Source organism: Cryptomeria japonica, chromosome 11 (genome assembly GCF_030272615.1).
Source record: "Cryptomeria japonica chromosome 11, Sugi_1.0, whole genome shotgun sequence".
Classification (NCBI taxonomy): domain Eukaryota; kingdom Viridiplantae; phylum Streptophyta; class Pinopsida; order Cupressales; family Cupressaceae; genus Cryptomeria; species Cryptomeria japonica.
In genome coordinates, this window is record NC_081415.1 from 596,872,083 (window position 1) to 596,888,496 (window position 16,414).

The 16,414-nt window shown below is 32.4% G+C and overlaps 1 pseudogene; it reads right to left on the reverse strand.

Moving 5' to 3' along the window:
• Positions 1 to 1,432: 1,432 nt before the first annotated feature.
• On the reverse strand, positions 1,433 to 2,175 carry LOC131076318 (class I heat shock protein-like; annotated as a pseudogene).
• Positions 2,176 to 16,414: the final 14,239 nt, after the last annotated feature.

Consider the following 16,414-nt stretch of genomic DNA (forward strand, 5'->3'; position numbering starts at 1 on the left):
GCTATTTCGAATGTTTTTATTTCCATTTCTGCGATCTTATGCCTCTACATTCTAGTTAAAACGGGCATACACATCTATTGAATATTGTGCAAGGATTCAATTGTCTAAGAGGTGTTTCGATAAGTGACCAACTGTCAATGTAGATATGATAGAGTGATATGACACGAAAAGATAATTCAAGTATTTGTGAGTTTGTAAGTTTTTCAATCTTTGGTTTGGAGTGCAATGATGATAATTTTGATAAAACTAAGTCCAATAGGAACGATATATCCTACGATATGGGATGAGGTTATCCTGACCAAATGTTATAGTTTCGTGATAGAGGATGATAGATCCTGATGAGAAACTATGTTTTGAGTGATCGGTTAATCAAAAAAAGTGATGATGTACTTTGAGATGTTAGATCTTCAACTTGTTTAAGGTGAATACTTGAAAATCTTGGGGTGTCTAGCTCTAGAATTCGATTTAACAAAAGATAACTTGACCAAATAAACCAAGAAGACAACCTAAGCACAAAATGACAAATATCAGGTGTTTATGCTCACTGTAAATTGACCAAGCAAACTTGACAAATCTGAAAAAGACATGCGAGAAGACAACTCTGGACTGACAGAGACAAAAATTCATACAATAGTTTACACAATCCCATACGACAATTCATATAGACCCATATGATAAACAAGGAATCAACAGTCAAGATTGAGTCTTAAGATATCAAGGCTAAAATTTGGAGGGAGGGACACTTGTCATCTCTATGGTGACAAGTGTTAAGGAGCTTTTCTCATAAGAGGGCAAGTGTCCAAGGGAGGAGACATGTGGCATAAGTGCCATGTGTCTCAAGTGAAGAATATTTGACCCATAGGAGGTTAGGATGTGCAAGATAGGATAGGGTTAGTTAAACCCAGGGTTAGGTGGAATGGGTTAGGTTAGGGGGTGGCTAGGTTAGGTGGTTGGAAGTTAGGAGGCATGTGGGGAATTTGAATTTAAAAATTCAAATAATAGGAATTTGGCTAATTAACTTTCAACAAACTCATAAATTGATTTGTTTTAATTAATTAGGAGATTAGAAGAAATGAATTAAATGAGAAATGATTAATTAATGCGGATTAATTAATCAAAGGGGACTATTGAAATGAACTCATTAAATAAATCCTTAGATTTATTAATAAATAGGTGAATGGGGAATTGAATCAAATTGCTAATGAATTCAATTAAATTGAGAAGAAATGAATTAAATGGGAAATGATTAATTAATGCAAATTAATTAATCAAAAGAGACTATTGAAATGAACTCATTAAATAAATCCTTAGATTTATGAATAAGTAGATGAATGGGGAATTTAATCAAATTGCTAATGAATTCAATTAAATTAAGTTTGCTTAACTTTTTCTATTAATTTTTTTTTAAAATTACATACTATTAAACTGTTGACATATCAAGATTATCAAGCCAACTGTAAACCCCTCTTCTCATACAAAATTTCAATCAATATAGAAACCCTACAACTTGAGATTGGAAAGCTGGGACCTATATTTCTATATTTAGCCAGAGATTCTAATACACCTAACATCAGGTTGAGGTTGAGGGTATTTCAGAACTGTTACAGTAAGCACTCCATTTTCCATGGCGGGCTTCACCTCATCCACCTTGGCATTCTCAGGTCCTCAGGAACTTGCCTCGTGAGCGTTCAACATGGTGATATTTCTCATTTTTCTGCTCCTCTTCCTTGATGCATTCTCCAGTTATCTGAAGAATTTTGTCGTCTTCCATTTCTATTTTTACCGAGCCTCTTTCTTCACACCTGAAAAAAAGCACACATATTACGTTTTCATCTCTATCCAAACAAAGGGAAAATTTCTACAAGCAAAACCAATATTCGTTGTTAAAAATGAAGAATTAAAAAATACCAGGAAGTCAGCCTTGAATATGTGAGCATTGGGGGTTTCCTTCCAATCAATCTGTGTATTGACTACATCGGCTGCATCCCTTGCAAACTCTGTCAAGGGTCTTGCAATATCCCAAAAAATAGAGGAATCAAAAACTTGAAACATATCCCACACATCCAATGAAAATGGATCGTATACGTTGGAATTTCTTCTCCCGAAAAAAAATGGAATAATCCACATTTCTTAACGCTTCGGAATGAAGGCACTTAAATTAAGGTTTAATGCTTAAGAATATCTTGTTGTTGATTGAAAATGGTGCAGATTAAGCTATATATAATGCTCAACAGTTGCAATCGTAAGAAGGTTAGCGAAGAGACTAGAATTTTCTAGCAGGTTATCATGGTACCCGTCACACGTTCCCCACGGGACTATGTTATTCTAGAATATTCCAAGGGTCATTAAGGATAATGTTTTTTTGGTTTGGTGGTTATTCTTTCGAGATCATTTGTATAGGGTTTTGAACGATGGTGATGAAATGAAGGAGAAGAGATTTAATTTGATTTAGAGATAATTGTGAATTTTATACTTTCTTTTTATAATCAATATCTACTGTGACCCTTTTCAATTTGTGTATGATAAGAATTTGTGTTATTTTGATAAGTGTTTTGAGTGTGATGTTTTCTTTTTGTAAGTGGAATGAAGACAAACTTTGGGTTATTAATGTCTCATAAAACACACGTATAACGATCAAATTCTATAATCACACATAATACCAAATATAATGGTGAAGGAATTTCATGATAGACTATATTCTTTTTTGTGTCATGTTCTCCATTAACCCAATCAAGAGCCACTCACAAATTATAAACCAACATTTATACATATAAACCATCGTATATTTCAATCACTCTATGAAAATGATCATCAACAACCTTATATGGCTATGTATGCAAGGCATATAGAGGCACTACATGCAACTCTAGTGTAATAACAAAAAATGTAATATCATTCACGATGCAAATTTTATATTACTAATTAAAAAAAAAGTACTAAGAGCATGGTTTGTCTCTGCTAACATAAAAAATGAATTTACCTTAAATTAAAACACACAATATAATATAAACAACAAATTAAATATACTTGTTCGCATAGTTGAGAGTTCATCTTAAAAGTGGATTTACTCTAAAGTAGTTAAGGACATGTTATATTATAAATAAAAAAAATCACATATACTTTATAGTATTTTATATTTGGAATGCTTCCTAAACAATGTAGATCCTATATCCCTAAAATTATTAACCAGTCCCAATATAATAACATATCTCTAGAATTGATTATATGGTGAATGAGATGATGTTGATAATAATATCAAACACCATAAACAGTTTATCTCTTTTTATATGAGCTATATATGGGAAAGGTTTAAAAAGAAAAAGTCACCAATAGTGATCGAGAGTATTGATTCTTTCAAACAAAATAAGGGTAAGTGCACCAAGATGGTGTGCAAAAAGGGGGTATAAATGGACAACATTTTTTTGAAATCAGCTAAACTTGAACTTGGAGGAGTAATTAGAGACTCATTTGCTCAAAATATGAAGATAGGCAAAGAATAAAGACTGTAGTACTTTGAAATTTACTTTCCAAAATACTAAATTTTTTTAAAATTAGATACGACTAAGGGGGTTAAATCCTTTGTGTATGAAAAATAGATCTTGATTTTTTCTGAAAAAACATAACATGGTGTCTAGCATGCACATCAAAAAAGTCATAGTTAGATTTAATATTTTGACAAATCCTTTAGTAGAAAGATAGTTAAGAGTGAACACTAGAATTTGTCTATTTTTTATAATTTTCTATTGAGCAATTTTTTTTAATGATTTTTCGAAATGGGCACATCCTGAAAATTAGGTACCTATTCACCTGTGAAGCATAACTTGCACCAAAATAATCAAAAATGTAATTTTTTTTTAAGTGTAAAGAATCAAGTGCACTAAAATAATATATAAATCTTTTTAAATATGGATAACTAGATCAAAAGTTATTAAAACGATGGTACACACATGTCTCTGAGAACTATGGAGACATTGGTAAAAGAAATTCAAGATTACTATGTTAATGTTGTTCAAATTTAAAAAAATTCTATGGTTAGAAAGCTTAGAAGATGGGTGAAATAATGGTGGCAGTTTTAGAAATACCCACTTAATAATGTGTAAACTTAATGAGGATGAAGTTGAGAAACTAGACTAGAAGAAGAAAACACGTAAAAATGAGGGAAAAAAGGCTCCCAAGCCTCAACCTTGTTATCCAAGCCTAAGTACAAGGAAAAACACATACGGGTTATTTAAATTAGAAGTGTATATGGGTTTTTTAAAACAAAAACGCGATCGTGTTTTAAAAAAAATAAAAAAACATGTTTTTATTTTGCAACATCAAAAAGGGAGAAGATCTATGTCACCTGTTGGCCAATGGTGAGACTTCCCTGTTATTGAGTAGATGCAAATTCCTTACAATCCTCAAGCAATATTCTTTCTTCAGTACTCTCTTCATCCTTGGACAACATCATTTACTAGTGGGAGAACTGCTAGATGACAACACACTAGCATACTGATGGCCTGCACACTCTTCATCTATTCACTTTGCAGTCTTACCAGTTATCATCTTACCGATTAGTACCAACATGTATACTAAATTGTTCACTGGGTACCGGTTTCTTCACTCCCAACATCAACATGTATACTGACGACTCTAGCTTGCATATCGGTTGACCTCAACTACATACACTGTTAGTTGACATCCATGACAATTATACTGGTTGACATCATTGACCACCATGCTCGTGACTCTAGTTTGCATACCAATTGGCCTCAACTACACACATACTAGTGACTCTAGCTTGCATATCGGTTGACCTCAACTGCACACACTGCCGATTGACATCCATGACAGTTATACCAGTTGACATCAATGACCACCATATCGGTTGACATCAATGCCAACACTTTTATTTATGAGAAAACTAAACTTTTATGGGCTTCTATCAGCATCACTTAAGGAGGTATTCATATGTTGGCTAACTCTATAGAAGGGTACAATATAGAATGGGTTGTGGTATGCCATCCTTGCCACAGTAATATGGACACTTTGGGAGGAGAAATTCTTGAATATTTGATGAGAAAGATAATACCTTGACATAAGCCATAAATAAAATAGAAGTGGCATTTCGTGAACATGTCGAGTCTAAGGTGGTAGAGAATAAATGACACATATAGGGGAAGACAATGAGTAGCTATCATAGCTAACTTCGCGCACCCAAAAATCTTAAATAGTACATCAAATTTTAATTTATTTATTTTAGTTGTCTTTGTATGCGACTTAACTGCTTATAGCTATTGATCTAGCTTCTGGGTAGTAACGATGCATGCTATGGAATCAGTTATGCGCACAAAGGTAAAAAAGTACACATTTCAAAGTGTCGCCTGATACCTAACTAAAGATGTTTCAGTAACCATCAACTCAAAATTGCTAGTACTTGTTGATAGATATCCCAATAGTGGTGCACAAATGGACCAATTATGAACAAAAAATTACAAAAAATGATCAGCTATTGGTACAAAACAAATTTATTAATGGTGTTTTCACTATAACGGCTATTGGGGGGTCAACATGATAATAAAGTGATGGTTATTGGAACTATGTTATCTATTGGTGCTCTTCTCCTATACCTCATGGGATGACAACATTGTGAAATAATGACCACATTTGATTCCACTAAGAGGGGATATAATAAAAAATAATATAAAGGAAAGGAATGCCAAATGGTGTCTTTCCTCCCTTGGAGTCTCAAACTAAACTTTTATAGTGTTGTGTGAGTGAATCTAGGCTACTTCGAAGCAAGATTTGTGATAACAAATGATAGAGGCAAGTTAGTATGGGGTGGGTCTATCAAGTTTATTGATGGCATGAATAATGGCGTAGACTACACTACCCTTCTTTCTGGACTAATATTATGTAGAGATAAAGGAATAGTTAATTTAGACATCAAGGGTGACACAACAAATGCCACTCATGCTATAATCACAAACAGTGCTCCAAGTTGGAAGGCTAGAATGTGATAGGAAGGAATCTATGAGATGTTGAAAAACTTAGGTGAATGTAATGGTAGCTATATCTACAAAGAGGCATATATAGATGTAGACTTTCTTTCTAATCATGCCATAAATCAAAGTGAAGTGTCAATGATCACTTGCAATCAGAGGGGATAGGATGGTTTCAATTTAGTAAAGGGAGATGGAGTGGACAGTTCATAAGATATCCCAAAACTTTAGCAAAATGAAAAGGATGGTTTTATTATTATCATGTTTGAAATGGTAGGGATAGACAAGATGGTGTAAAACCACCATGAACAAGAACCTAATTGTAAAGCTACAACTAGAATTGAAAGAAAAATAGAGTTGGAGGGAAAGAAATAGATGGTTGAAAAATTCATCTCTGTCCCTAAGTGTGAATGCAACTGTCATTAGGAGTCTATTATAGAGTAGCTTAGGGAGATATTTGTGATCAAGGGTGATGTGATGGAGGATATCATCTAGAATATAGTCAAGGAAAAGGCCCTCAATGGTCCCCATTATCATAATTCCACTCTACTTGAATAGTTTGTCTACAATATAGCTAGAACCACGAGAGTTCACAAAGAAAGAAAAAAAGTAGTCAATAGTTTTGTTACCCCAAATCTAAGGTAGCTGACAATAAAGGCACTGAGAAGGATAAAAGAGTAATTCCTTTCAAGGGATAGTAGATGATGCGTTTATAATAGAGGAGATAATAAAAAAATGAAATTGTAGATACCATAATGACTTTAAGAGATGGTTTGAATATAATTAAATTAGAAAAATATGAATACATGATGAGTGTAAATGAGAGCATGTTCCCATATTATTAGTTGGAGAGATCTTAAGAATTCATTGTGGCCATGAGGACCTTGATTTTTCTGCTCTATTAACTTGTTGGTAAATTTTTCTTTATTTTAATGGAAAGGGCGCTATGGCCATGGTAGGAATTTTCTTAAAAAGAAAAAGATGTCGTCACCCTTTTTAATTTATTTGAGGATTATGAACATATATTTGCAATTTATTTATAAATACCATATAGAAGAATTATTTAGTTATTTTTCTTTTCTTTAAGAAAAGAAGGTCTGTATAGTTATTCTCATACATAGCTTTTCATTGGGGCATTATTATTCTATCTTTGTGGGATGCTTACATGTCATCTTGTAACTCCATAAAAAATGTTGTCATATTTTATAATTGGATTAATCCATTCAATCAAAATGGGAAAACTTTAACTAGGAATTGTGATGGATATATGCATTTCACCAAATTAATGAAGTAAAATCCCTTCTACATAAATTTAGAATAGTTAAATGACCATAATCACTACATGATTCACCTACTTTATTAAGGAGAAAAGGTAACAAGTTGAAATGTAATTTTTAGATGCTAAAATAAAGAGAATCAATGACAACCTCACAAACCCAGTGAATATGAACTACATAACTATTCATAGCAGCACAAAAGGGATTAAAATAATTATGGACTAGTGGAAAAATAAGAAGGGTTTGAGATTAGAGGATAAAAATTTTATGATCTTGATTTGGCTAAGAAGGGTAAACAAGTCAATGATGACAGTGGTTTGTAACTCGGAGCCGTGGAATCTGAAAAAAAATGAGGGAGTAGGCTAAGCCTTAACTGGAAGATCTGAGGAGCTTATCTTAGAATATAGACTAGATAGAAGATGAAGTCGCTAAAGACTTGAAGAAGCTGTGTTAATTTTTATTTTTTCTTTGTATTTGGCTTATGTGTTAGAAGTTTGTTTTCTTTCATGTTTGTGTTGTTGGGCTCTTGGTTGGCTGCTTGTTTTCTATTGGTAGCTCTTTGTACTTAGGTTTTTGGGGTCCCTTAAAAACTTGATTTTCCCTTAATAAAAATCTTTGGTTACACCAACAAAGAATTAGAATTGATATCATGTAAACTTTAGTCACCAAGGTGAAAATGAATGAAGAAAAAACTATCAAAATTAAGACATCTTTGTAGATCAAATTTGAGGCCTCAAGATCAAACTTGAGCATATATAAAATTGAAGTAAATGGTCTATAAATCATGAGATTGACCTAGCAGAATGTAAAATCCTAAAAAGTACATTAATCCTATAACTAGTGGATAAATTATTAACTATTACATTTTATTAAGTCTATGGTTATGCTATTAGGATTTCTTTGGCATATGTCTAGGTAGGTTTAGGTTGGTAGTAGATCCTTTTTTGGCTAGCTTGGATCCCTTTTTGGAATTGCAAAACTTATTTTATGGTCTTTGTTATATTGTTAAATATTCGAGGATCCTTTATATGTTTTATGAAATCTATTAAACTTTTTAAAATCAATCTAATGGGACTGACCTTTCTAGCAATTTAACTACCAATTTTGTTTTTTTAATTATGATAGTGTTTAATAAAATACCTTTGAGAAAGTTCATTAATTGCTAGTGTTAAGCTCTCCTAGGTTCAGACCCCTTTTATATTGACTTAATAGCTTTCACATAATATTTACAAATAGGCTTCACAAACTTGTGGATGATCTATGTGAGTCTAATGTCATGAAAGATTAATTTCAATCTTTAAATAAAAATATTGAAACAAGTGTTCCTTGTTTTTAGAAGATCTATTGTTCTCTCCTTTGTTATGTGTGTAATGATTACACAAATAAATGCCTTTTAATAGAAATTTTTTATAATTAGTTACACAAATTTATACCAATTGGATTAAAAAATCCAATGAAAGCTTATTTTTAGTTTAAAATCATGCTCAAGTAGGAGCCACTCAGGATCAATCTTAAGGCACTTGGTATTGATATATAGATCTTTGGTTTAGGAGCATGCATATAATCATGTACAAATGAGAAAACTAAGCAAAACACTTTACACACGCAGTTTAGTGCATTTATAATGCACAACATCGCATATACAAATTCCTACAACACATTTGTAACATTCTATAGTGTATACAAGAGACCAAACAACACATCTAATAAACTTTGCAGTGCATAAGACAAAAGTTTCGACTCATTTTTTAAGAAACAACACATTTACCCAAACTCATAGCCCATACACAAAACAATGTAGCGCATATACTAGAGAAAACCTTGCATTTGCAATAAGATTTAGCACATATGTTGAAATAACGCATTTCCTAAAAACATAATAGAGAGATGCAAAAATTTCGGAAAGAAAACAAAATCAAAGGCATAACAATAAGACCCAACTATGGGCTGAAAATAAATGCCTAGACCATACAAAATGAATGATGTAAACAAAATATAAAACCATAAGCAATAGTGAAAGATATATCCAAAACACAACTTCGCGGTTATCCACCCAAAACATAGACAAAATAATATATAGAGAGTCTTATGTGGCTCGACAACACAATCAGTATGATCATAAACCCAAATACTAGTATAAGAACCAAAAAGAAGAAGGATAAACAACACATAAACAAATCCTGACACATGAAATACTGAAGACTTCTTTCACAGAGTTGTCTGCTCATGGCAGGAAACAATAATCTCATAATAGTAATAAATTTCCCCAAAAACTATAGTGCAACTATGTAATATAAATTTTACCCATGAAATAATTAATCTCAAACTATATAAAACTATAGAAATGTGTTTACTATGCTCCCAAAAGACAAGCAGACATGACGCAAACAAGATTTTAAAATAAAATACAAAGGTAAGTCCTCCAACCTGGAAAATTCAAAATGATGAAAATGAAGTCTGAAGAAGCATCCACAAAAATCGAAACAAACTCCAAGCGAGAATCCAAGCTCCCAAAACAAGTTGTAGAAGAAAAATCCTCTAGAATGGTAACCCAACATAAAGCTCAGGTTGATGAATAAAAATAAATTCATGAAAAACCTAGCCTCAAAATCGGCCAATCGAAATAAACCAAAATAATGTAAAAGTTAACTACCCAAACTTATAATATAATTTATTTCCGCAATACATATTTAGCCAATAGCTTTTAATGGTAGGCAGGGAATAACAATAAACTCATTTACCCTTGTAGCAAGAGAATATTGATAAAATAATATAAATTATTATTTACCAATGCACAAATAGTTATAACCATGCCCTATTAAATATTATTGGCTAATAATTAAAATAAATCCAAATAAAATAATTGAACAATTAAATACAAATAGTCAAGGCTATTAAAATAAAAGCCAAATAAATAAATATAAAATAACCAAAGGCTATAAAAATAAAGCCAATAAATAATCGGAGCCAATTTAATATAATATCCAAAAGCTAATAATTAATAAATTAAATAAATAAATACTAAATAAACCATAAATCAACAATAGATAAATAAACATTAAATCTCAAATAAATAAATAATAATTAAACAATAAATATCAAATAAACAACAACCAATAATTATAGTTAAACCATAAATCGATCAAATAGTAAAAAATTAAATTAAACTATAATAATAATCCACTAATTAATTTAATCATTAATAAATTATGTAAATCAAACATTAATTAATTTAATAAATAAATAAATAATCACATACTGGTTAACATGACGAATCACTCCAAGACATCTGACAAACAAGGTAGACAACTTAAGATTAGAGTATATGAAGGGAACTCATACCATCTCCAACAACTTAAGATTAGAGTATATGAAGGGAACTCATACCATCTCCAACAACTTGCCAATCAGATTTAAAGACATGCTCAGACTTGTGAAGTCTGGTGGAGTCGATGTTTGGTACCTGCAAACCTCCATCAATCCTAAACACAACATATGCAATACATATATATATCATAATGAACAGGCAAGTGGTAGAGAGTCGCTATGGCATATCATGCTTGGAATGAGTGACATGACATTGTCTCTACTCACAAAAATAGTCACACAATAACTAGGAACATCATAACACCAAATCATCACATATAATTAGGAAGTAGGGTTAGCATAATCATAGTGCTATCAAATCCATAATTCATGTAGTCCATCTAACATAGAAAGTTCATAAAGAGACCATTAATATAAAAATCTGTCATATCATGATCATCAATAACACGTATCACCATAAGCATCTGAAATATAAATAGAGTTAGCACATAGTATAATACCATAAGATATTATCATAAAGTAAACTAAGCTACACCAATAGGGTCTATAAATATACAAGGAGAAGGATGATTCAGGGTGGGGCACTACATCCTCCCCCCCTTGGACTCGACTTACTCTTGGAAGTCACAAGGGTTAAGGTGACAACAAGAATATTTTAATCAAAAACTTTCTTTAAACTTAGTCAAATTATAATTTTTTTAAAGAAATCACCCATAGTACACCTAATCTTCCATATTTAAGGATTCGTCAATCCATAAATCATTTTAGTTCAAACATTTCCTAGCTTCAATGGGAAATTTTTTTTCCTCCTTATGCTTGAATCATTCAAAATAAATGCATTATACAAGTGATAACTGTATACACCAAAAAATGGTCTGAAGATAATTCATTAAATAAGCAATTATTTAATTAATCCTCCTTCCCAATTTAATTGAATTCACTAAGCAATTTGATTAAATTCCCCCTTTCATCTACTTATTAATAAATCTAAGGATTTATTTAATAAGTTCATTTCATAATCCCTTTTAATTAATTAATTCCCCCCATCAAATTCATTTCTTCTAAATATTCTAATTAATTAAAACAAATCTATTTATGAGTTGTTTAGATTAATTAGCCTTTTCCTATTATTTAAATTTTTAAATTCAAATTCTCCTAACTTCTAACCACCTAACCTAACCCCTTCTAAACTTAACTCATTCCATCTAACCCCAGGTTTAATTAACCATCCTAGCTTGCACATCCTAACCACCATGTCCCCTTTCCTTGAACACTTTGCCCTCTCATGAGAAAAGCTTTGTGACACTTATCACTAAGTGTTCCCTTTCATCCAACCTCTTCTAGAAGCCTCTTGACACTTGTCACCATGGAGATGACATCGTTCCCTTTCATCCAACCTCTTCTCCTACCAACCTCCAAGTGTTGCCTTTCATCCAACCTCTTCTTCAACCTTCTCCAATTTCACCATTGATATCTTCAGACTTAATCTTGATCTTTGATTCCTTCCAACTCACCCCTAGCCTTGCAAATCCTATAAATAGACCCCATTTTGGAGCAATAATCATCCCATCTCATTGTCATTCAATTATTGTCATTATAGGCATATGCAGTCTTAGTTTATCATTTTAGCACTATCATCATGTTCAATTTATAGCTTAAATATAGCTTATTTTATAACTCAATTTGCTTATCATGTAGCTTAATCTCATCATTCCTAGCTTAAATGCATCATATTTTATCATTTAAATCCTTAATTTATGTGTAGTCATGTCACTAGAATTCGCATGACCAGATCTGAGAGCAAAATTCATACTCACATTTACTAGGAGGTGATAGATCGCTTAGCTATGGTTTTATCTTTCTTTGCTTTAAATTCATTAACCAAGCTTGTAATGATCTATTGGGTGTTTTGTGTTGTAGGAATAGGTATACACTTCATAGGCACGACATTTTGGCACCCACTGTGGGGCCGAAATTATCCTTTTTGGCCTCTCAAACTGCAACAAAACTTCATCTCTATCAGATCTTGATTCAGAATGTTGTACGAGTTGATTTTCCAACTCATATGAACTTCCTTTTAGGATGGGACAAAACCTAATCCTGACTCATATCATGTGAATTATGTGTCATATGAGCTCATTTACCTTGTTGTACGAGATCTAAACCTGTGTCATACGAATTTTTGAATGAATATATTCTGACTCGTATTAGCTTGTTTTTGTGTTGTACAAGCCTTTTTTGGCTTGTCCCTGAGATCTAAATCTGCGTCATTTCAGCTCATAAATAATATCGTACAAGTCTCTACCTCTGTGATTTTAAAATAAACTGCATTTTAGGGTTTTCTGTTTTTAATTTGAGCTTTACTAATGCTAACGTTGACTTGTTTGTGAAATTTTTGGCAGCTTAACTCTTTTCTGCAGGACAATTGATGAAGATACGCTTGTCAAAGACTAAATTCAAAATGCATCAATGACCACTAATAGATCTATTTTGTAGGTTGCCTAAAGGAATTAAATAAAACTTTGCATATTTCTTAAAAAAATTTAGGCACACTTGGATTTTGCTAAAGGAATGAACAATCATGTATTTTGTGTCTTTGATGATAGGCGAGTATGCTCTCACCTTTCTTAGGTGATCAGAAAGATAGACTCATATTTTGCTCTCATTAATGCATTTCTTTAGCAGGCCTACCCTCCCGAGGAGTTAATAACTCTTAAAACCATTACGACCATTGTTAGGGGAATGACCTAAGTGGGAATGGCTAACGCCAAGTAATCCAACCCACTATAAAATAAATGTTATTTGATGAAAATCAAGTCAATGGTAGTGCTCAGGAATAGCTCTCCTATGTACCTTCACATATAGAAAACCTTGGTTTTCAAGGTTGGGAGACCTCTTAATTGAGTATTATACCCCGACGTGCCGAACAGACCCCTTACTAGTGCCAATTAAATTAGAAGCTACCTAATTCACCTACAAAAGAGTGATAATCTTTATGAAATAGAGATAGTAACTCTTCCAAGATACTTGCCATATCGTGCCCCCATTAGCATTTGGAGTTGGATAATACGGCGTTGAGAATCCATTGCGTGAGACACAATGGCAGTATTCTGATTAGCTATTAGGTGTGTACCTAAGTTTGCAAGAAAATGTTTTCTCTCCTCATCCAACTTCTTTAGGGTTTAGCATGCTTGGAGTCACTTATCACATCATGTGTTTGTTGTGTATTCATCCCTAAATTCAAAAATCAGGCATCTAAAACTGAAAAACATAAGCAAAACATCAAAATTCACTAATCCTAATTTGGCAAAACAAACATTTTTTATCTTTGCTCTGTTATCTAGCATACGAGTCAGGTTCTCTATCGTACTGTCTAGTGATTTGTCGAATGGTTCAAAAAGAAATATCGTACGAAACTGAAATTTTTACATGAAATTTCTGATTTTTTGTTTGGGGCTATATAATCTATCGTACGAGTCTCTATTTTTATTAGTCTAGACCTGCTACTTTGCATCACTTTTTCAGGTCTGTCATTTTGCTAAATCAGTTTGCAGTAATCATAAACACCTGTTATCTGTTATTTTGTGCTTTGATTGTCTCCTTTGTTGTCTTGGTCAAGTTATCATTTGTTGAAATCAGACTTTAGAACATAAACACCTCAATATTTTCAAGTGCTCACCCTCAACAAGTTCAAAATCTAAACATCTCAAAATGCATTATCACCCTATTTGATAAACTTATCACTCAAACATAGTTTCTCATCAAGATCTATCATCCGTTATCATGAAACTGAAATTTTTGGTCAGGATAATCTTGTCCCACATCATAGGATATATCATTCCTATTGGACTTGGTTTTTATCAAAGCACCATCATTGCACTCCAAAACCGAAGATCGAAAAACTTGCAAAACTTTAAACACTTGAACCATCTTTTTATGTCATATCGTGCTATCACATTTACCTTGACAATTGATCACTTATCAAAACAAACTTTTAGCCAATCGAATCCTAGCAAAATAACACACGTGTATGCCCGTTCTAACTAGAGCTCAAAGATGAAGGATCGCAGAGATGGAAATTGAAACATTGGAAATAACTGAAGAGCATATAACCATGGAACATGAAGAGGAAATACAAGTTGAAGGAGAAATAACAGAACAAAATATCACAGACATCAAGAAAGATCCTCAATTTGATAAATTTATGCAGAAATTATTGGAGGGAGAAAAAGAAAAATATTTCCTAATGTTAGCCAAATCTGGTGCTACACTCCCCCAAGATTTTGATATAAACAAATTGACACAAAAGAAAAGTGACCCTCCCCCTAATAATGAACAATACGAAGATATTTTGGTCTCCACATGAATGGCACATCAATTCCCAATAATACCAAAACCAATGAAGAAACCTACATACCCAAAAGAGATGAAGTAGAAATTTTGAATAACATCCAATCCAATGAAGATACAAGAAGAACTAGAGATGACACTAGAAGAGATCTAGATCCTCCTAGAATACAAAATTAGGGTCATATAAGAACAAATCATGTTGATAATCCTATCACAACTCTCACACAACTACAAAGAATGCAAACACAAATTCAAGATATGCAGAGAGGAAATGTTAGAAGATACTCACTTCAAGAAATTTGTCCTTGTCCATTTGACAAAAACCTAAACATGATACCATTTCCTATAGGTTTTGAAACTCCTAGATATGAAAAATATGATGGAAGCACTAACCCTCAAGATCATATATGATAATTTTGCATAATGAGTATGGAATTTGCACATGAGGATACCTACTTAATGAGATTATTTCTGAAAAGCTTAACTGGGCTAGCTATGGAATGGATCTCTAGACTTTCAACTGGAATCAGATCATTTTTAGAATTGGTGGATAAGTTTGTTTCACAATACTCTTACAACATACAATATGAAGTAACAATGCTAGACCTATGTAATGCCAAACAAAAGAGTGGAGAACCTTTCATGACATTTTTACAATGATGGAGATAGTTAGTTTCACGGTATCCTCGTACAGTGCCAGAATACGAAAAATGGACATACTCATCAACAAATTAAATGATCAAATGAGTTATTACTTAAAAAAGCAAGGAAATCAAAGTTTCAGAAAAATGATTGATAATGGAATCAGAATGGAGGAAGCTATGATAAAGAAAGGTGAATTGAAAATATATAAAGACAGAGTTCATCCTCCTAATAACAACAATGACAATGATAAACCAAAGTTTTGGAATATAAATTGAAATGTTGTCAATGATGGAATAGTGGATAACAACAATGTGAAACCAAAACAACCAATTTTTAACTTATCCACTCACTCAGCAGCGGCTCAGAAAAACAACAATCAACAACAATCACCAAAAAGGCTATCAAAACTTTCTTTTGAAGACAATTTACAAACATTGGTGAATCCCTTAGGTCAGCACTAAAGACACTTCTTAAAAAAAAAATTGATCACTTTACCAGAAGAAAGGAACTACGAACCTCAAATCAAACCACCTTGGTGGAATGATAACCATTATTGTGATTTCCATCGAAACAAGGGACATCACACAGATAGTTGTTAGAAGTTGAAACATATCATACAAGATATGATTGATAATGGAGTAATAATAGTGGATGGACATACAAAAAATGAATCTCATAGAGCTTATAAAACTTTGCTTCCAAACTATGAGAAAGGTGAATCATCAACAACAAACAATGGTAAGGGTAAAGTGAAGGTAAACTATGCTCATACATATGATAATGTGGTAAACGTGATTGTAGTTAAAGAAAAACAAAATCAAGAACATGCTCATG